This window comes from Eptesicus fuscus, chromosome 12 (genome assembly GCF_027574615.1).
Source record: "Eptesicus fuscus isolate TK198812 chromosome 12, DD_ASM_mEF_20220401, whole genome shotgun sequence".
Lineage (NCBI taxonomy): Eukaryota > Metazoa > Chordata > Mammalia > Chiroptera > Vespertilionidae > Eptesicus > Eptesicus fuscus.
In genome coordinates this window covers 34,566,160-34,588,165 of record NC_072484.1, presented here as the reverse complement: position 1 = coordinate 34,588,165, position 22,006 = coordinate 34,566,160, and the positions used below count along the sequence as shown (strand labels likewise).

The following is a 22,006-nucleotide window of genomic DNA, read 5'->3' as shown; positions in this document are numbered from 1 at the left end:
CATTGGTAGCAGCTCGTATGTCAAATTGTATTGAATGTATCAATAATTTGAAATATAAAAAAATCCAAGTAAATAAGTTTGTATGAAAAGAAACTCCAGTTTTTTATTCTACTGCTGCGTTTTGTAAAATCTGGGGTATTTAAAAAATTAACTCCTGAGTAGAATAAAGGAATCGAGAAAAAAGCAAGCAAGTGCAAAGGGTTAAGTCTGGGATGTCTTTAAATACCCAAGTAAAGTTGTTTAGAGTTGAGGATTGAAGTCTGGGATCCTATATGATAAAAGGCTAATATGCAAATCGACTGAACAATGGAACGACCGGTGGCTATGATGTGCACTGACCACCAGGGGGCAGACGCTCAATGCAAGAGCTGCCCTCTGGTGGCCAAGTGAGCTCCCACAGTGGGAGCACCACTCAGCCAGAAGCCAGGCTCACGGCTGGCGAGCGCAGTGGTGGTGGTGGTAGCTTTTCCCGCCTCTGCAGCAACACTAAGGATGTCTGACTGCTGGCTTAGGCCCACTCCCCACGTCAGTCAGACATCCCCTGAGGGCTCCCGGACTGCAAGAGGGCACAGGCCGGGCTGAGGGACACCCCCACCCCTGAGTGCATGAATTTCGTACACCAGGCCTCTAGTACTTTATAAAAGTAGGAACACTTGGGCTTGATTCCTAGCTCGACACTTACTATATATTATTTGAGTTATGTATAACCTTGCTAGGTCTGAGCTTCCTGTCAGAAAAATGGGGCTAATACCACCTCTACCTCACAGGGGTTGTTGTAAAGATTAAATGTTTATGTATGTGGGGGAAAAAACAAACCTCTGTAAATGTTTGTTATTTATCATTAACAGTATTTGAATTAAACTAAATATGACTTAAAAATAAAAAACTGTTCTTAGGCTTTTGGGGACTGAATAAAAATATCAGAAATATTTTAAATAGGCCAAGGTAAAGATTAAAGTCAAACAAAATTGACTTAGCACTTACTATTTGTCAGGTACTATGAAAAAAGTATACAAATACAAAAAAAGCAGACAAAACATATTTAAACCCTAAGCATTGCCTCGAGTTTTTATACAAAGTTAGACTTCCACTTAAAATTTTAAATATAAAACAATTCTGATGTTTTCTCAAATCTACCAAAATGAAATAAAACAATAATTCCTGCTGAGATGAAATCTATGAAATCCATTGTTTCATTCCTTGACTTACATATGAAAACATTTGAAAATAAAATTTTGGCCTTACTATAGTTTTGGTCTGATATATGTAGTTTTCACTTCACCTTCTTCGTTTATTTAAATTGTACCATTTCATATCTTTTATAACCTACAATTTACTAAAAGAGCCATTTTAAGGTTTTTAAAATGACTTTTAGAGAGAAAGAAGGGGAGAGGGAGAGAGAACATCAATATGACAGCAAAACATAGATTGGCCGCCTCCTGCATACCCCCTACCTGGGATTGAACCGGCAAACTGCACAGGTGCGCTGACTGGGAAGTGAACCAAGAACCTTTTGGTGCACTGGATGACACCCAACCAACTGAGCTATACCGGCCAGGGCAAGCCCTTTTATTTCAAACGAGATGCCTGGTGCATGAAAATTCATGCACTGGAGGGGGGTCCCTCAGCCCGGCCTGCTCCCTCTCACAGTCTGGGAGCCCTCAGGGGTGGGAGGCGACCCGGCGATCAGGGGGAAGGCGATGCCCCATCACACCTCTGCTGCTGCCACTGCTGGCAGCACAAGCCTAGGCTGGTCCTGGTTACCTGAGCCTCGGGTGGCCCTGGGTGGCTGGGCAGCCGCCATCAGAGGTTTGCCTGCACCTCGGGCCAGCCCTAGGGGGCTGGGGGACTCTGGAGGCAGGCATGCAGAGCAGTCTGGCGGGGCTGAGGGGACTGGGCACCACCATCTTGTGGCTGCGTGCGCCGCCATGTTTGAGGGCATGGCAGTCAATTAGCATATTCCCTCCTTATTGGCTGTGGGCGCCGCCATCTTTGCAATGGCATGAGGGTCAATTAGCATATTCCCTCTTTATTTGATAGACTAGAGGCCTGGTGCACAAAATTCATGCACTGGGGGGGTGGGCAAGGGGGGGGTCCCTCAGCCCGGCCTGCATCCTCTCGCAATCTGGGACCCCTCAGGGGATGTCCGACTGCGGGGTTAGGCCCGATCCCTGCAGTCAGACATCTGGCAGTCGGACATCCCTCTTGCAATCAGGGACCGCTCGCCCCTAACCACTTGCCTGCCTGCCTGCTCATCCCTAACTGCTCGCCTGCCTGCCTGCTCAGTGCGCATCATAGCAACTGGGTCGTTCTGGTGTAACGGTCACTTAGGCTTTTATATGTATAGACAGGGAAGGCATACACCATAAATAAAGTTATTAGAAGTCACCCAGAATATAACAAAAATGAGATGTTAACAGAAAAGCTTTAACACTGCATTGCAAAGGATATTCTTCTGATTCAAAGTGCTTGTTATAGAAAGGGCCCTCAAAGACATCATTACCACATTCTGCATAGTTATTATCTTCTCAATACCCAAAAGACTATTTACCACAGAACTCAATATCAAGACAAGTAAATTAATAGGCAGTAACAAAAGTCCAATATCTGAGTGCTGATTTTATGCATAATCTACATCAACAGTTGCCTGCTAGAAAAAATAGTAGAGTGTAGGTTATTTATTCTAAATTATTATTAATTCAAAGTTGCAAAGAAAATCTAAAATCTCTAGAGATAAAACACATTTTAAAAACAAATTAACTTTATATAGAAAAATTAATGACAGTATATATAGACTATAAACATTTTTAGGGACAGTGATTCTCTCCAGATAATTACAGAGCATCACTGTGAAAGAACTGTGAGATGCTCTACAAAACATGCTGGTAATTTTAATAATTTATATATCTACTATGTATATTAGTTTTACATAATAAAAAATTTAAATATTTTAAATTCTTGAAAAGAATAAAAATTACTATTTGTAGAACAGTAAAAAAGAAAACTACAGAAATGGCCTAATATCAATTGGCAACCAGTTAAATAAATCACATATTCATACCATGCAGCCATTAAAACAAATAACTTATTAATGACTAAAATGGAATAATTCCATGAACATTTTAACATTACATAATATATACAATTTAATGTTATTTTTGGAAACAAAATATATATTTGTACATAGACTTACAAATAAATGCAGAAAAAGTTTATATCCCAAACTGGTAACAGTAGTGGAGGAGGGAGATCTGTGTGTAATAAGGAAGGTAATCATTGGGAAACTTAGGTTTTATATGTATTGTCTGAGGTTTTTAAAAGAAACCGTGTATCACTGATGACTTGTAGAATTTATAAAACAGGCAAGACAGGGGATATGCTGTCAGGGGATAACTAGACTTATCAAGGGGGATCACTCTAATTTATATAACTGCCCTAACCATATATATGCTGTATACCTAAAACTAATATCCTACTGAATGTCCATTGTAATTTAAATTTAAAAAATTTTTTTATTGACTTTAGAGAGAGGAAGGAGGAGAGAGGAAGGGATCCGACCAGGAATCAAACCTGCCACCCTTAGGTGTACAGTGCAATGCTCCAACCAACTGAGCCACACCGGCCAAGGCTAAAAATTTTTTTAAATAAATGAAGTAGAATAAAAATATATCAAAATGGGGAAAAGCAAACAAAACAAAACAAAACAAAAAATAAACAAGCAAGACAGAGTAGACAGAATAGAGAATATATACAATTCTCGTCTCGTCTTCTCCCCTAAGCTCCAGACTCTACGTTTGACTATTATTTACAACTGTCTACATGGTTAAAATTACTAAATCGAAACTCTCCTGGGCACACTCATTCAATACCATCCATCCAGTTACTCAAGCCAAAGATAAAGACATTATCTTTCCCTCAGCAACATGTGCTTAGGATTCTCCCTGCAAAATATGCCCTACTATATACCCTAAAATACAAATCTACTTCTTTCCTTTTCTTAACCATCTTAGTGCAAGCCACAAATATCCCTGCCATGTCAACAAATTACTACAAGTCATTAAAACTGGTCTCCCTGCCTTTCCACTTGCTCCCAACTCCAGCTCCCTCTCCCTCCCTCCATCCATTCTCCACATAGCAACTAGGGTACTTTTTTAAAAATGCAGTTAGAATAGACACTTTTCGAAAGTGGACATACAGAATGCCAAAGAGATATATGAAAACATACTCAAAGTCACTAATCATCCGAGAGATGCAAATCAAACAACAATGAGGTATCATCTCATACCTGTTAGAATGGCTATCAACAAATCAACAAATGACAAGTGCTGGCGAGGATGTGGAAAAAAAGGAACCCTCACGCACTGCTGGTGAGAATGGAGACTGGTGCAGCCATTGTGGAAAATAGTATGGAGTTTCCTTAAAAAATTAAAAATGGAACCCCCATTTGACCCAGTAATCCCACTTCTAGGAATATAGCCCAGGAAATCAGAAACACCAATCAGAAAGAATATATGCACCCCTATGTTCATAGCAGCGCAATCCTATATAATAAAAGCGTAATATGCTAAATGTCCAACCGATCAGTTGACCATTTGGTCCATGGTTCAATCAGTCACTATGACACGCACTGACCACCAGGGAGGGGACGCTCTCACCAGTAGGTTAGCTTGCTGCTGGGATCCGGCCGATCGGGACTGGGCGAGAGGGCCGGACACACCCTGGAGCCCTCCCATGGGCCCCATCGGCCCCAATCGGGACTGGGTGAAATGGCCCCGATCGCCAGCCAGGCCAAGGGACCCCACCCGTGCACAAATTTGTGCACCAGGTCTCTAGTTTACAATAGCTAAGAGTTGGAAACAGCCTAAGTGCCCATCAGCAGATGAGTGAATTAAAAAACTGTGGTATGTCTACACAATGGAATACTATGCTGCTGTAAAAAAGAAAGAACTCCTACCATTTGCCACAGCATGGATGGACCTGGAGAGCATTATGCTAAGCGAAATAAGTCAGTCAGTGAAAGATAAATATCACATGATCTTACTCATTTGTGGAATATAATGAATAACATAAACTGATGAACAAAAATAGACCCACAGACATAGAAGCATTGAACAGACCATCAAACCTCAGAGGGAAGGGGGTGGGGAAAGAGATCAACCAAAGGACCTGTATGCATGCATATAAGCATAACCAATGGACACAGACAGTAAGAGGGTGAGGGCATGTGCTGGGGGGTGGGAGCAACTGGGGAGAGGTTAATGGGGGGAAAAGGAGACATATGTAATACTTTAAACAATAAAGAATTTAAATTTTTAAAAAATGAAGTTAGATCATGCTCTACTCTGCTTAAACACCCAATAACTTCCTATCTCACTTAAAATAGAAAGCAAACTCATTATCCTGGCTTACAGAAACCGTATTCCATTCCACCCATGACTGATTCTGTGACTTCACATCATACCGTTCTCCTCACCCACTGCAAATCTGGGGTTCTTTCTATTCCTCAAACACATTGTTATTCCAGCCTTCCAGCCTTTTACACTAACTGTTCCCTCTGCTGGGAATGCTTTTTCCTCTACCTTTAAAAGCCAACACTTCTTGTATCCCAGCCTCAAGTTAAATTCTCACCTCTTCAGAGAGGTCTGCCCTGATTACTCAATCTAAAGTAGCCATCTACTACTTTTTATCATATCATTAAAGTTTTCCTGATTTATTTATAGACTGCAAGGTTCACAAAAGCAGACAGCCTGCAGACTGAAGGGTCCTGGGTTTGACTCTGGTCAAGGGCACATGGCCTGGTTGCGGGCTCGATCTCCAGTAGGGGGTGTGCAGGAGGCAGCTAACCAATGATTCTCTCTCATCATTGATGTTTCTATCTCTCTCTCCTCTCCATTCCTCTCTGAAATCAATTACACACACACACACACACACACACACACACACACACACACAAGAAAAAATAAAATAAAAACGAGATCCTAACCCAAAACAGCTCAGCCAGACTGTTCCCAATTTCTGACCCACAGAAACTGCAGGAGTTTCTTGCCTTATGGTTGAATAATCCCAATCTCTGCCTGTATTCCCATGGCCCTCTCTTCTCCCCTTTGTGTGCCTCTAATAAGGACAATTGTCTTTGAATTTAAGGTTCAACTGGATAACCCAGGATGATCTTATCTGTGGTAACAAAGCTGTAAATGGGCAGAGTTTTTATATGTTATTGAAATTAAGCTGTTATAAATTCAGCCCTCCACAACAAAGAATTATCCAGTCCAACATGTCATAATACCAAGATTGAGAAATCCTGCCTAGAGAAATAAAAACACTATCCTATATAATAAAAGGGTAATATGCAAATTGACCCTAACAGTGGAACAACTGGGAAAGACCGGTTGCTATGATGTGCACTGACCACCAGGGGGCAGACGCTCAACACAGGAGCTGCCCCCTGGTGGTCAGTGCGCTTCCACCGGGGGAGCTCTGCTCAGCCACAAGCCAGGCTGACTGCTGCGAGCATAGCTGTGGTGGTGGGAGAGCCTCTCCCGCCTCCTCCGCAACGCTAAGGATATCTGACTGCCAGTTTGGCTCAGTGGATAGAGCGTTGGTCTGTGGACCAATAGGTCACAGATTTGATTCCAGTCAAGGGCATTTACCTCAGTTGGAAGCTCCTCCCCAACCTGGGCCCTGGTCAGGGTGTGTGCAAGAGGCAATCAATCGATGTTTCTCTCTGTCTTTCCCTCTCTTTGACTTCCTCTAAAAATCAATGGAAAAATATCCTCAGATGAGGATTTAAAAAAAATAAAAAGGTTAAAGGTTATATATGTTATTTGCTATTTATGTGACAGTTTCCAAAAGGGAAAAAAAATCTTTAGTTGCCAGGGGTTAAGAGTAGAGGATTGGTTATGTCTATAAAAATGCAGTACAAAGAAGATTTTTGGTGTAATGGACCTGTTCTGTATCCTTAGTGTTAGTTAAAAAGCCAATTTTATTGTATGATAAATTAAAACATTTTTTTAAAAGGCTGCATACCCTATGTATGTGAAATGGGTTGAATAGTGTCTCCCCACAAATTCATGTCTACCTGGAACCTCTGAATGTGACCTTATTTGGCCTTATGGGGTCTTTGCAAATGCAATCAAGTTAGGATGAGGTCATACCACATTTGGGTGGGCCATAATTCAATGACTAGTATCCTTATAAGAAGAAAATTTGCACACAGAAACATGCAAGGTAAAGATGATGTAATGACATAGGAAGAACACCATGTGAAGATGAAAGCAGAGACTGGAGAGACGTGTACAGAAGCCAAGGAATGCCCAAGATTACAGACAACCCTCAGAAACTAATATAATGTCTTGAAACGGATTCTCCCTCTGAGAGTTTCAACCCTGCTAGCATCTTATTTTGGCCATTTGAACTCCTAAACTGTGAGAGAATAAAGTTGTGTGTTATCTAAAACTACTTAGGTTGTGGTAATTTGTTACAGCAGTCCTAGGAAACATATACCCTATGATCTTTTTTATGACATTCTGGAAAAGGCCAAAATATTTTTTTAAAATATATTTTATTGATTTTTTACAAAGAGGAAGGGAGAAGGATAGAGAGTTAGAAACATTGATCAGCTGCCTCCTGCACACACCCTAATGGGGATGTGCCCACAACCGAGGTACATGCCCTTGACCGGAATTGAACCTGGGACCCTTCAGTGCTCAGGCCAACTCTCTATCCACTGAGCCAAACCGGTCAGGGCAAGGCCGAATTATTGAGAAGAAAATACATTAATGCTGCTTGAGTGGTTTTGGTTCAGTGGATAGTGCATCAGCCTGCGGAGTGAAAGGTCCCCGGTTCCATTCCAGTCAAGGGTACGTACCTTGATTGCAGGCTGATCCCTGTCCCTGGTCAGGAGAGTGAAGGAAGCAACTGATCGATGTGTCTCTCTGACATCAATGTTTCTCTCTCCTCCTCCATCCTCTCTCCCCCTTCCACTCTTAAAAAAAAAAAAATCAATAGAAAAATATCCTTAGGTGAGGATTAAAAAAAAAAAAAGAATACATCAGTGCCACCTGGGGGCTGGGATTAGGGAAAGATGAAGGACTACAAAGGCACACAAGATTACAAGGGTTTATCAAAATTCAAATACCTGTATCTCTGAAAAGGATGAATTCTATTATGTGTAAGTAATCTACACTAATAAAAGAGAAAGATGCAAATTGACCATACCTTCACAATGCCCACCAGCCAATCAGGAGTGAGTATGCAAATTAACAACAATAAAGATGGTGGGTTAATTTGCATGTGCAGGCGCTGAGTGGCCGGGGGTGGAGTGGGACATCCCAGCCACTCTGGGCCTCTGGGCAGTGTGGGAAGGCAGAAAGGCGGCTCTGGGCCGGAGAGAAGGCGGTGCCCGCAGCCAGGGGAAGGAAGGCCTATTCTTGCACGAATCTTCATACATTGGGCCTCTAGTAACTCAATAAACTTGACCAAAAAAAGAGTATTCTCAATGTGTAAAAAAAATTACTGTTAATCTAGTTTATACAACAAAATAAATATTACTTGTTTTTCCTATCTTGTAGAGATCACTGCAGTATCCATTTCTAGCATCTCCCTCCCACTTCTATATCTTAATGTTAGGTTAACCTCTTTTTTCTAATGTCCCTTCATCTTATAATCTATCCTTCTTTTACCTGGTCTACTCTCCTCCAACACTCAATTTTTAAAGCTATTTCAACTTTGCCCCCATCTATAGCTTTAAAATTCATGAGACATAGATGAATGCCTCTGTATGAATTTCCTATGGAAAATAACTAACTTTTAAAGTGATTTAAAAAAAAGTTTTCATGCCCTAACTGATTTGGCTCAGTAGATAAGAGTGTTGGCCTGCGGACTGAAGTGTTGCAGGTTCGATTCCAGTCAAGGGCACATGACCAGGTTGCGGGTTCGATCCCCAGTGTGGGGTGTGCAGAAGACAGCCAATCAGTGATTCTCTCTCATCATTGATGTTCCTCTCTCTCCCTCTCCTTCCTCTCGAAATCAATAAAAATATATTTAATTTTTAAAAAAAAGGTTTTCACAATCAAGTACAGTAGTGTGGTTTACAAGGTAAACGATTGTGACTTGAACCAATGAAGGTATCAGATGGAATCTAGATCTAACATAATGTTAAAATAACCTGTTACCTATTATCCTGCTGATTATAAAGAAACTTAAAATAGGGCCAATTCTTAACAATTTTATACCATTTAATTTGAGTAATGTTTACTATCACACTATAAAAATGTGACAGACAGAATGTCTAATATAGAAAAAAGGTGCTAAAACATTGCCAGATGTAAAAATTAATCTTAACATCTTCCTGAAAGGCAGTAGAAAGAAAAAAATGAAAGAGATAGACACAGTTCACAAGATTATTTTAGTAACATCTTGTCCCATAAGCAACAAACAGTCAAACACATGTCTGGCCTTATTTTAAAATATGTATCCTATTTATAAATTATTAAATAGAATATTATGAAATTTACTTGGTTTATTTTCAGAAATAACATATCTAACACAATTAGTTATTTTTATAGGCCACATCTATTTTGACCTAGAAGACCTTTCAATAATTTAACACAGGCCTATATCTTCTTAAAAGCCACCAAAAAGACATTTCAGGAAACATACAAAACTGATGAACAGAAAAATTGCTTATTGAAGCAGAAAGTACAGAGTTCAGAGAGCTCAAATACACAGTAGAATTCAAGGAACTAAAACCTAATGAAGTCAAATCCTCAAACAGCCTTACTAAAAATACAGAAGCGTAAATGGTAATTGTAAATACTGAGTAGTCTCCCTTGAGTAGGGCCACTCAACCATGTTCCCAAACCACTACTCAAGTGGAAGAGTTATGTATCAAAGGATCTCTTTTGAAAATTATGTCTTCATTCACCAGCCACTACTGTGAAGAATGGACTCCAGCCTCAATCCAGTGGGGCGGGGGGGGGAGGGGAGGGGCGCGGGGGGGGGGGGGGGGCGGCGGAGAAGCTGCCGTAGGAGGCCAGCGCAGAGGCGGAGGGCACACACAGCTGGGCGGGGTGCTGGGGTGGATGACCTTCCAGACGAAAGGTCCCGGGTGCCTGCAAGCAGCCAGAGGGAAACCGGTACCAGCAGCCAGGGAAAGGAAGGCCTACTCTTGCACGAGCCTCTAGTATAGTTTATAATTAAGACCTATAGTAAATTTCAAGAACTAAAAAAGATAATCTAGGATTTCCCTTTGACTACTGACATTCCACAGAAGCAAATGCAGCTAATCCCTCTCCCATGTTTCTTTCCTTCCCACTTCTAAAGCAGATCTATAATTAAAATAGAGGCCCGATGCACGAAATTTATACAAGGGGCTTGGCCCCTGCCGCCGCAGCCACCACGGGCCGGGAGCCTCTGCCTCTGCCAGCCTTGGTTCCCGCCGCCACCGCCGAAGCACCCTCCTCTGCCTCAGCCCCCGCAGCCCCGGCTTCGTCTGGAAGGTCGTCTGGTCTAATTAGCATATTATGCTTTTATTATTATGGATGAACCACTTGAAAATCCCTTTTTTTTTTTAAATATTTACCTATTTTTTTTAATATATTTTATTGATTTTTCACATAGAGGAAGGAAGAGGGATAGAGAGCCAGAAACATCCATGAGAGAGAGACATCGACCAGCTGCCTCCTGCACAGCCCCCCACCGGGGGATGTGCCCGCAACCAAGGTACATGCTCTTGACCGGAATCGAACCTGGGACCTTCCAGTCCGCAGACTGACGCTCTATCCACTGAGCCAAACCGGTTTCAGCTGAAAATCCCTTTTAATATTCAGGACAGCCGAAACCGGTTTGGCTCAGTGGATAGAGTGTCCGCCTGCGGACTGAAGGGTCCCAGGTTCGATTCCGGTCAAGAGCATGTACCTTGGTTGCGGGCACATCCCCAGTAGGGGGTGTGCAAGAGGCAGCTGATCGATGTTTCTCTCTCATCGATGTTTCTAACTCTCTATCCCTCTCTCTTCCTCTCTGTAAAAAATCAAAAATATATTAAAAAAAAAAAAAAAGAATATTCCGGACAAATGAACTCCAAAAACTAGGTTAGGTGCTGCTTCAAAAAAAACAAACAAATAATCCCTTCTCCATTAAATGAGTTTTAGATCAATTTGACCCTACTGATATATCTCAATGAGGGCAACTTAGTATACTTTTCAGAGGCTCAGTTCAGTACTCTTATTCATCAATGGTGAAAATGTTACTAATCTCAAATATTCTTAATACTCAAGCTCTCTCTAACACACTACTCCATTTACTTACTAAAAAGACTACTTACTACACTACTACATTTTTCATCTTATCCAAAAAATAAGGAATGACTTCCATGTGTATGTCAAGAAAATTTTCATTAGAAAGTATAAACGGATCAAAAAGCCTGATCAAAATAAAATCCTACAAATCACTTTCTCAGGTTATACAGAATAAACACATTCCACCTTTCTACAACGTTCATCAGTTTCTTTAAACATTCTGAATCATAAATTAAGTATTATGTCAAGTTTCTGCAGCAAAATTCTACAATTTTTCCATGACCAAACCATTAGTCAGTGTTTCCAAACCATGTATAAAATAACATCTAATGCCCAGCAGGTGTAGCTCTGTGGTTGAGCATCAACCCATGAACCAGGAGGTTATGGTTCAATTCCCAGTCAGGGGGACTGTGGGCTCGATCCCCAGTAGGGGGCGTGCAGGAGGTAGCTGATGAATGAATCTCTCTCATCACTGTGAAGTATAGTACGGTAATTCCTCCTTTGGAAAACTGCTGTTTGAAACTGCTGTTTGAACTACTCTGTTATTCTTAGACAGTCTCTTATTCTGTAGGTCAACTCTATTATTTTTAGATAGTCCCTTATTCTGTAAAATAACTGTTTTAGTTTGAATAATAGAAAAAGATAAAAACTTAGCTGTCTGACCTTGCAAGCTAGCCATCTGATGTAACAGACTAATACTGATACTGATGATAATTCCCATATTCTCATGCCAAGTATTGGTTCATTATGTATTCAAGGTTACAAACTGTCTGTAACAATAACCCACACAAAGCTCTTTGTAAAATCTGCAGACAAAGAGATCAAAAGGTATAAATACAGGAAACTTCCTCTATTTCGGGGCTCAGAGATTTGGGAAATACCTTCCTTGGGCCCCCGAGAATAAAGACTCCTAATTAATTGGCTCATTAAGGCGTCTCATATCTATCTCGCTGATTTACAATACAACAATTGATGTTTCTATCTCTCTCTCTCCCTTTCTCTCTGAAATCAATAAAAATATATTTAAATAAATAAATACATAAACTAATGCTTAATGAAACTTATCAGAGGATAAGTGAAATCACCAAAAACCAAAACTAGAAATGTAATAAGCAGTTGAATTACTTTGATATTTTCTTGTTCTTTTCTATTTCTTTTTTTTTTTTCTTATATTTTTATTGATTTCACAGAGGAAGGGAAAGGGAGAAACATCAATGATGAGAGAGAAGCATTGATTGACTGCCTCCTGCATGGCCCCTACTGGGGATTGAGCCCACAACCCAGGCATGTGCCCTTGACGGGAATTGAACCCGGGACCCTTCAGTCCATAGGCTGACACTCTATCCACTGAGCCAAACCAGCTAGGGCCTTTTCTCTTTTTAACAAGATTAATAATAATAGCTATCATTTTATTGATGATTGTTTAATGTGCAGTCTCATGACAACCATGGGAAGTAGATATTATGCTCATTTTTCAGAGAAAAAGAAATAGGAGCTCAGAGTACCTATGTTTATACTACATTGCTGGAGCTGGCAACCCAAATCCTATGTTTTAAATCATCACATTACTCCATTTTTCAAAAGCATAACCTTTCAAATCCTAGTATTAAAAAAAAAAAAACCTAAGTAGTTTCATATTTATAGATGAAAACCTGCTATGTACCTAATTCATCTGATCACTTTGTAGAATTGTTTGTCTAACAGAGACTGGCAGCGTTAATATTTAGTTATATTGCTAATTAACCTTCAACTATTTGTACAGCACATAAGAACTTCCTTTCTTTCTATTCAACTTGTGCAAACTGGGAAATCACTATGTATGCGATCCATTAAGGAGTGCGCTGACACTGAGAGTAATGAAGCAAGATCCACAACATGAAAAAAGAGGGATAGCCTGTACACAATGTACTATCCTCACATACCCCCGTTTTTACAAAATGAATAGGGCAAAGGCTTTCAAAATTGGTCCTCTTTATCTACTGCAGGGTCCCACTGTCACAGGGTGACCCAAATAAAAGATTTTTGTCTCTTATACAAACATTTGTCCCTTCCTTTCTATTCCCATTACCACTTCTAGCCTGGTCTCCCTGCCTCCAGACCAGACCCCACCAACTCTAGTAAACACTGTAAACCTCAATATTATGAAATAAATCTCCATAAAATACCATCTGATTTTGTCAGCCAACAGGGACTTGGCTATCCCAAAATAAGGCTGATCTCCTAATTTTGCAAAACTTTCTCTTATTACCAGGCCCACACAAAACCTCTTCTAACTAATATAAACTCCAAATAATCTATTCACTGCACTTCCACCATCAAGTCCATTCCCGCCTCTGCATCTTTGCCCATTCTGAATCCCAGTCTTAAATAGCTTCCCTTTTCCTCTCTGTCTTAATTATTCCACATACCCCTCATTCAGCCCTAGACTACTTTGAGGTATTGCTTAAAGCTTTATGTGGGTTAGGACTTTCTTCCCAGAGGGCAGGGAACATGAGTTATGTTGCAAAACGTCAAGCTCCAGATCAGAGGTTGCAAAGAGGTAACCCACAGGAAAAATTCAGCCCACAGTGGTGATTTGTTTGGCCCACAGTGTTTATATTATGAATTCATAAGCTGCCAACATTTAAAAATAAAGATTTCTCACAAAATCTGGATTTCCAGCCCTAGCCAGTTTGGTTCAATGGATCAAACATAGGCCCACAGACTGAAGGGTCCCAGGTTCAATTCCGGCCAAGGGCACCTCCTCGGTACCTCAGTACCACGGTCGCAGGTTCCCCAGGCCCTAGTCAGGGTGCATGCAGGAGGCAACCAATTGATGTGAGACACCTCAATGTTTCTCTCTGTCCCTCCCTCACCCTCCCATTCTCTCTAAAAATCAATGGAAAAATATCCTCAGGTGAGGATTAACCTAAATAAATAAATAAATAATAAAATGGGGGAAAAATACCTTTTTTTAAAATCTGGATTCCCAGCTTCTCTTTAGAAAAAAGTTAAGATGTTCAGACCACATTTGGTCTACACTTCCCACTAGATCAATAGTGAACCAAGCACTGAATTATATATTTTAAATGATTAAAATGGTAAATTTTACCTCAATTTAAAAACAAAGAAGTTAAGGAACTTAGTCAGTCATATTGCCAAAATTCAAAATCAGAGAATCTAATTTCAGTAGACATGGTTAATACCTACAATATGATTCCTTTATGGACTAGCATCCTTTCTTCTGTGACCAACTAAACCGATTCTCTAAAACAAAGGATCAAAGGACTAAATTCTAGAGTCTACTCTGTCTTTGCACAAATGACTAAGAAGCAAACCAAAGTTCACCTAAATGCAGATGGCATTTCTGGATTTTTTTTTTCCTTGTCTTTAAAAAATATATATATCTGTAATTGACAGAGAAAGGGCTGTGGAATCCAATAAAATGTATCTTCTCAGAAAGCAAGTGTGCTATTAGACATTTCTGGAGTGAGGTAAGTTCCATGCAGATAAATTCTTAGTTTAAAACTTTAAACTGATGATATAGTACAAAACTTCTCTTTCCTGGGGTCGAGAGTCTATCAGGGTTATCAGTTTGCAGATATGAAAAAAAAATTGCAAGTTTCTTAAGAGCAGGGAATGCTTTTTCATCATGATTCCCTGTAATGCCTAGCACAGAGCAACACTTAACATATATTCAATTATGTTTGAACCAAGAAATCCAAGTTAATTATCTTAAGTTGCAATTCAATGCAATCCTTACAATATCTTCTTGCTTTTTACAATAATTACTGGTAAACAAGTTTGTTTCCCTGACAAGAACACAAAATCCTTGAGGCAGAGTTTTTTGTTTTGTTTTTTTAATGTTTTGATTGATTGTAGAGAGAGAGAAAGAGGGATTGAAAGTTAGAAACATTGATGAGAGAAACATCATCAATTGGCTGCCTTCTGTAAACCTCCTACTAGGGATCATCAAGCCCACAATCCAGGCCCCACCGGGATTGAACCAGTGACCTCTTGGTTCTTGGTTCATGGGTCAAGGCAGGGGTTTTATATTAAGTGTCCCTTGGGGCCTAGCACAATAGGAGCTCAATGAATGCTGGCTGAACATTACAAACTTAACGTTTCTATACCTAGGCTTCCTACAAAGTCTCTCTTTCTACTAATGTTTAAAGTAGAACTTAAAATGGCCTCTCTATTATAAAGCACTGGATATTATGAAGTGCTATTATATTTCTGAAACAGTCCTATATTGTGATACAAAGAAAGCCCTGAAAAATTAGTAAGCCAGTGCATGAAGTACTAAGTATAACCAAAGCATGAGCTAACTAGAAGGAATCTGAGCAATCATGTTCAATACTTTGAGGAAACAGAGACCCAGAGAGATTTAAGTGAATTGCCCAACATCACAGAATTTAAGTAACAAGCAATCCAAGGCTAGAACCAGGTCTTCTGAATATTGGCCCAGTTTTCTTTCCACAAAGAACTACTTTATGAGCTCAGGATGAAGTGGATACTTTTAGAAATAGTTTTTAAACTTCTGGTATGGAGAATCTTTCCCAGAACATGTTTTTGTGTTTGTTTTTAATTTATCTTTATTGTTGAAAGTATTACAGATGTCCCCTTTTTCTCCCCATTGACCCCTCCACCCTACCTTCGGCCCCCCAAGAACATAAGCTTTTGTAAAGTATTACATCAACAATAAATAAATGAAAGCTGTCTTGCTCCTATACTGCAGATAACACCATCTCCTTTCCCCCCTCTTTTGCTCTACATATGTATTTTTCATTTTCATTGTCAGATCCTAAGAATTCTTCCTTTTATCATCTTATCTACTTTTTCTCTTACTTATTCCTTTTCCTAGTATCTCTCACAATGCACCCTACCATTTCCTTGTTTTCTCTCCATAATTATAAAAAGGAACAGATTAAGTACACATTTGATTAGAGCACTGACCTGGGACACCATTATTAGCAAATCACAGTACTTAATCTCTCAGAATTTATAGGGTAATTAGTTAACAAAAAATAAAATAAACACAAAGGGTCACATAGATGAGTGAATAATAAACATTGATGTTTACAGTAGAGACAAGAGTCTAAGTAAGGATGGAACATTTATGCGAAGGGAAGCAGTAATGACAATGACAACAAGTAGTAGCAAGGTAAAGGTTAGGCAAATAAAAGGCACCACTTCCTTCCTACTCAGCTTTCTCACCCACCAACTCATCTGCTTCAGGCTCCTCCCAGCCCGGGCCCTTTTGGCACATGTGGGAGGCAACCAATCGATATGTTTCTCTCACAGGGATGTTTCTGTCTTCCTCTCCCTTCAACTCTAAAAATCAATGGAAAAATATCCTTGGGTGAGGCTTGAAGGAAAAAAACACACAAAAAACCCAGGCCTTTTCTTTCCACGTCCCCCATTCTTTTCCCACTGCACCATGTTGCCTTCCTTTTAACTCTTACACTTTTTTACCATATACATGCACAGGCCTAGACAAGTATAACCATTTACAAAGCAGCACAAATAGGAAAAGTGTGTATAAATCTAAGGAAGCTAGAAAAACAGAAAAGTCAGAGAACCCATATTAAGAGCACAGTATAGCTCACATGATAATTCTCATAGAGGCGGCTTTGAGTTTCCAGATCTAGGTAGAAACTGCCTATTTCTTCAACCAACTGATATAAGCAGCATCAATAGTGCTCTCTCTCCATACCTCCCATAGCAGTTACATGACCAGGGTTCACCCTCTGCACCATTCCTGTGCCACAACCTCTCTCACAGGCATGCCACCATACCTGAAGTTCTCACTGTTCAAGTCAGGAGTCAATTCTTTGGGTTAAGGCGTTGTCTCCAGAATGCCACTGTTAAATGCATGTTACCTGAGAGGGGAAGAAAGGTCCATTAATACATTGCTTCTATGGTTAAATGCATCAAACTAGCAATGACCTTGGGAATCAGACAGCACAAGTTATTTTTAAGTTTCAATGGATAGAGAAAATATTTTTTTGTTTTTTTAAATGTTTTACTGATTTTGAGAGAGAAAAAAAGGGAGAAGGGATAGAGAGAAACATCAATGAAATAGAAACATCATCTATCAGCTGCCTCCTGCACGCCCCCTACTGGGGATCGAGCCAACAATCAGGGCATTGGTCCTAATCAGGAATCGAACTGGTGATCTCTTAGTTCATGAGCCACACTGGCTGGATAGAGAATTGTTGATGGGGCAGGCAGGGTAAGAAGGTGAGTAGCTGAAAATGACTCATACATAGTATGAGATAATGCCCCCCTATGTACAATAGCTACATGGCAAAATGAGAATAGTCATATAAACACATACTCTACCTACTGGAGTCATGATAAGGACAGTCCCTGCAATTTGAAGATTCCTAGGGACAGAAAAAGAAAACACTCCAAGGATCTTTCCAACTCTGAAAAGAAGCAAAAGAGCTGAGCTGACAGCAGTTTTCCAAGGACAGTGCACTGCTAGACTGAAAAACGATGGAGGCAGGAACAGCTTCTGGTTAACTACGTACTTCTAGTTATAAAGCTTGTATCCAGCATTTTTAGCTGAGGGTCAACCTCCCAATGAGAGAATGCTGCAATTCAATTCCACACTCCCCCCCTTGCTAATTTATATTGACTCAAAGCCAGTATCATTTACAGCCACAAAAATCAACATGCCTTTACTGAGCGCTTATTATGAGCCCAGAATTTGGATAGGTGCTATAAATACAGAAAAAAACAAAACGAAACAACTTTATACACTTTTGCCTTAACTCACATAAAGGAAACCAATCCCCAAAAACCCAAAATTGAGAGAGCTGAGAAACAAGAAAGGAAGTAACAACCAAAAACAACAACAGGTAACTATTTATCAGTACAAACACAAACTTCTTAAGCCAGAATGAAAACAAAACTTACTTCTAGGCCAGAGTTCCTTGTTAAACTCTTGCCTAAACAGTCAAGAGGTGCAGATTAGAACCCCCGCCCCTTTTTTTTCTTTTGGTCTAATACTAAAAGCTCTTTAGTAGCACATATCCATCTTGGTACATTTTGGAGAACAACCTTAGATTAAGAGTTACAAAACTTGGTTCTAGTTCTCTTAACTAGTTTTATTTAGGTAAATAATTTAACCTGCGTTGGACTTTCTTTAAAAACAAACAGAAAACGAAGAGGATGAACTAAGAATAGTATATACTTGGCACATACACCTCTCACTGGAGAACTACTTCTACAGGAGGCATCACCAATCAATCATAACTCACTTTCCCAGAGAACATATAAGACCAAAATCCTTCTCAACACATTGCTTCTAGAAGCTACTTTAAAGTGGAGTTGGCCAATAAAACAAAATATATTTGCCACTGTGGACTAGATAATCTCTGCAATCTCTTCCAACTCTAAATTTTTAATACCAAGTTTATGAGGGTGGAAGAAAAACACTTTCAAAGGGCTTACATCAATAACGTTGACAGTTAGCCCTGGCCGGTTTGGCTCAGTGGATAGAGTGTTGGCCTGTGGACCAAAGGGTCCTGGGTTCAATTCCAGTCAAGGGCACGTACCTTGGCTGCAGGCTCCTCCCTGACCCGGGCCTTGGTGGGGGCTCATGCAGGAGGCAACCAATTGATATGTTTCTCTCAGATTGATGTTTCCCTCTCTTTCACTCTCCCTAAAAATCAATGGAAAAATATCCTCAGGTGAGGATCAACAACAAAAATAATAATAATGTTGACAGTTATAAATTTCAGTCTAATCTCCCAAGTTCTCTTCTAAATTGAACCCCATCTGGTTCTAATTTTTGAAAGATGCTAATGAATGATCAGTCTGATACCATTAACATATATAGCCTGGCAATATTATTCAGATTTGCTAATGGGTTCTTTTGACAGGAAAGTAGCCCTTTACCGAGACTGGCCCTAAAATATTTTCATCTAAAAGTATGTCAACAACATTGACCTAGTAAAGAACTAAGCCCAATCCCTTGATCATCCCCCCACAGCCTCTCTCCAAGGTCAAGCCTTTTCACTTCTCACCTAGACCTCTGCAATAGCCATTCTTCCATTCTTTCACTTACCGGAGCAATCTTTCTAAAACACATATGACCTCATATCACTTTACCTGTTTAAAAATCGGTATTTATTGCTAACAACATAAAACAAATTTTTAAACATTATACTTAGAACTTTTTATATAATTGTCTCCTTTTACCTTTCTGGCCTCACATCCCATAATGCTCTCCTTCCCCATCCCACTCTCTGTTCCCTGAACCTTTTTTCTTTCACAATCCTCTGCATTTACATAAAGCATTAAGGTCTTTCCTCGGCCTGCCCTGTTCTTCCTTTTCCCCATCCTTTCACATTCCCACTCATCATCTAAGACCCAAATTAGGTACAGGGGCAGGTCCTGCATCTTTCTCTGGCCAACCCTCAGACAGGTCACTTCCTCTCCTAAGTCAAAGCTTCTTGTGCTGTTCTTGGTATGCCCACAGTATTGTTTGCCTCATTGGTTCCCAAAACCATCAGAAGTGCCTGGGGCATGTTTTAAAAGTAAATTCTTCAGGTCCAACCCAGAGGTACTAAATCAATCTCAGGAGATGAGACCCTGGAATTTCTACTTTTAAAAAGTTCCCCTAATTATTCTAATGGTCAAATTTGGGGACTAGTTTGTCTGTGTCTTCCAGTAGGTGTAAAGATTTTTTTTAAAGGAAATGTAGAAATGATTTGCAATAGAATACACCACAGAAGTATTCTGCACTTTTTTTTTTTTTATTTCATATCGTATTCCTGTTGACTTGCCTCATGCTGAAGATGAAGGAACTCCTTTTGGATTCACACCCCCAAAACTTACATTCATTGTTCAAAAAACGTTGAATTTCCACCTTCATATCTAAATCTTAAAAATGAAGTAACTGCACCTTGAGTAAACCCATAAATACACAGTGCAGGCTCTCTCACCAGATCTGCCATAAGAACTTTATTTCAGCTGAGTAATAAACCCTTAGCCCATTTTTTAGGGTGGAAATACATATTGCCTTTACATACTTCCGTAAGGTTAATATGCATTAGGAATAGATGATGGGGGCCCTCAATTAAGGGTAATGACAGGTAGCTGACTCCAGTGCCTCCGCAATTTTCAAAGAAAAAAAAATCCACTCTTCCTTCCCCATCCCTCACTCCTCAAAAAAGTAAACTGAAACTGTAGAATACTGGCAGAAAATGTAACCAGATTAAGATACAAGATAACCAAGAAAACAAGTTGAGTTGTTACTGGGGACTCATGAATTTCGGGTAGTATGCAAGTTCCCCTGGTTACATCTCTAATTTCAGGCTCAACCTCGGGACGCAGACCCTGTGTTTTTCTCTCTCTAAAACGCGGCTCGGGACGAAAATTTGAGTCCCTCACAAAGTCATGAACTCATCATGTTTCGAACCTCAGAATACGTTCACGCCTCCTTTTTTCTTTTCTCTACTGAAGAGAAGGGCACTCTCAGGAGGGAGGACAGTGACAGTTCCACGTCTGCAAAACTTAGCGCCGGCGGGGCCGCGGCAGAAGCGGGCACCAAGGAGGCACCCGGCCGGGACCACCACCCCGCTGAGGGACAATGGAGGGAGGAGTGATGGAGATAAAGGGGAGCAGCCGCTGGGCTAGGCCCCCCTCGCGATTGGGGGCTCCAAAAAGTCTCGAGAAGGCCAGCCGGGTGGCAGGTGGGCCCAGCCACCGCCCCTTAAAGGGCCACGTCGCCCGCGCTGGCCGCTGCCGCCGGGCCCCGCGCAAAGGCCGGGCCGAGAGGTGGTGGCCCCGGGCAGGGCTGAGGGGCGCGGGGCCGGACCCTGACGGTTCTCGCTGCGGCCCAGGCTTCCCATAAGTTGGCGCCCGCGAGGCGAGACGCTCCGGACGCCTCTACCCGCAAGTGGCCCTTCAGCGCATCGGGGCCGTCCCACCCCCCATCCGGCCGCAGCCACTAGCCCGATCTCCCCGCGCCCCCACAGGCACCGGCTCCGAGGGAAGAGGGAGCAGTCGCGGCTCTGGGTCCTGGCTTGCGCGCCACACTCCTCCACCCTCGTTCTCCTCGGACATTCATCTCCCTTTCCCCCCCGAGAATTGTCCCCAACCCGCCAGCTGGTGTTTACCGGGACTCGGGGCGGCGGCGACTCTTCAGTCCCTCGACTAAGATGGCAGCCGGTCCCGAGTCCGGACCACAGCGACTAGAGCGAGTTGGCGGCCAATGCGCAGGCGCCTCCGGCTCGGGAGCGGTCTGCACTACAATCCCCAGAAGGCCCTGCGCACTAGCCAGCAGCCTGCCTGAACTGGCAGGGACTGGTGAGCGCCCCTGGATCGGTTTTCTTGTCTCCAGGAGAGAGGGATTCTTGGATTGCTTCCAGCACCTCCAGGCTTTTTTTTTTTTTTTTTTAACACCCCCTCACACACATACACACCAGAACCTCTAAGGACCGAAGCTATGGCACCCAAAATGTAGTGTAAATCAGAATCACCTGAAGGACTTAAATCTTAGACATCTGGGCCCCACCCCCAGAGCTTCCAATTCAGCAGATTTGGGATGGGATCCAATAATTCGCCTTTCTCCTTTAAAAAAAAAAAATTTTTTTTTTATTTCCGAGAGGAAGGGGTAGGGCGAGAGAAATAGAACCAAGATGATGAGAGAGAATCATTGACTGGCTGCCTCCTGCACGCCCCCTATTGGGGATCAAACCCAAAACCAGAGCATG

General features: G+C 41.2%; 1 protein-coding gene across 2 annotated transcripts in view; it reads right to left on the bottom strand.

Annotated features, from left to right (window-relative positions):
- Positions 1-21,479, bottom strand: part of ITCH (itchy E3 ubiquitin protein ligase) — a 110,254-nt gene extending 88,775 nt beyond the window's left edge. For both annotated transcript variants that reach the window (XM_008149714.3, XM_054723631.1), the window contains exons 1-2: positions 21,410-21,479; positions 17,075-17,158 (exon numbers count right to left, since the gene is read on the bottom strand). The gene's annotated coding sequence lies outside the window, so the exon portion shown is untranslated. The remainder of the gene's footprint in view (positions 1-17,074; positions 17,159-21,409) is intronic.
- Between the last annotated feature and the right edge of the window lie 527 nt (positions 21,480-22,006).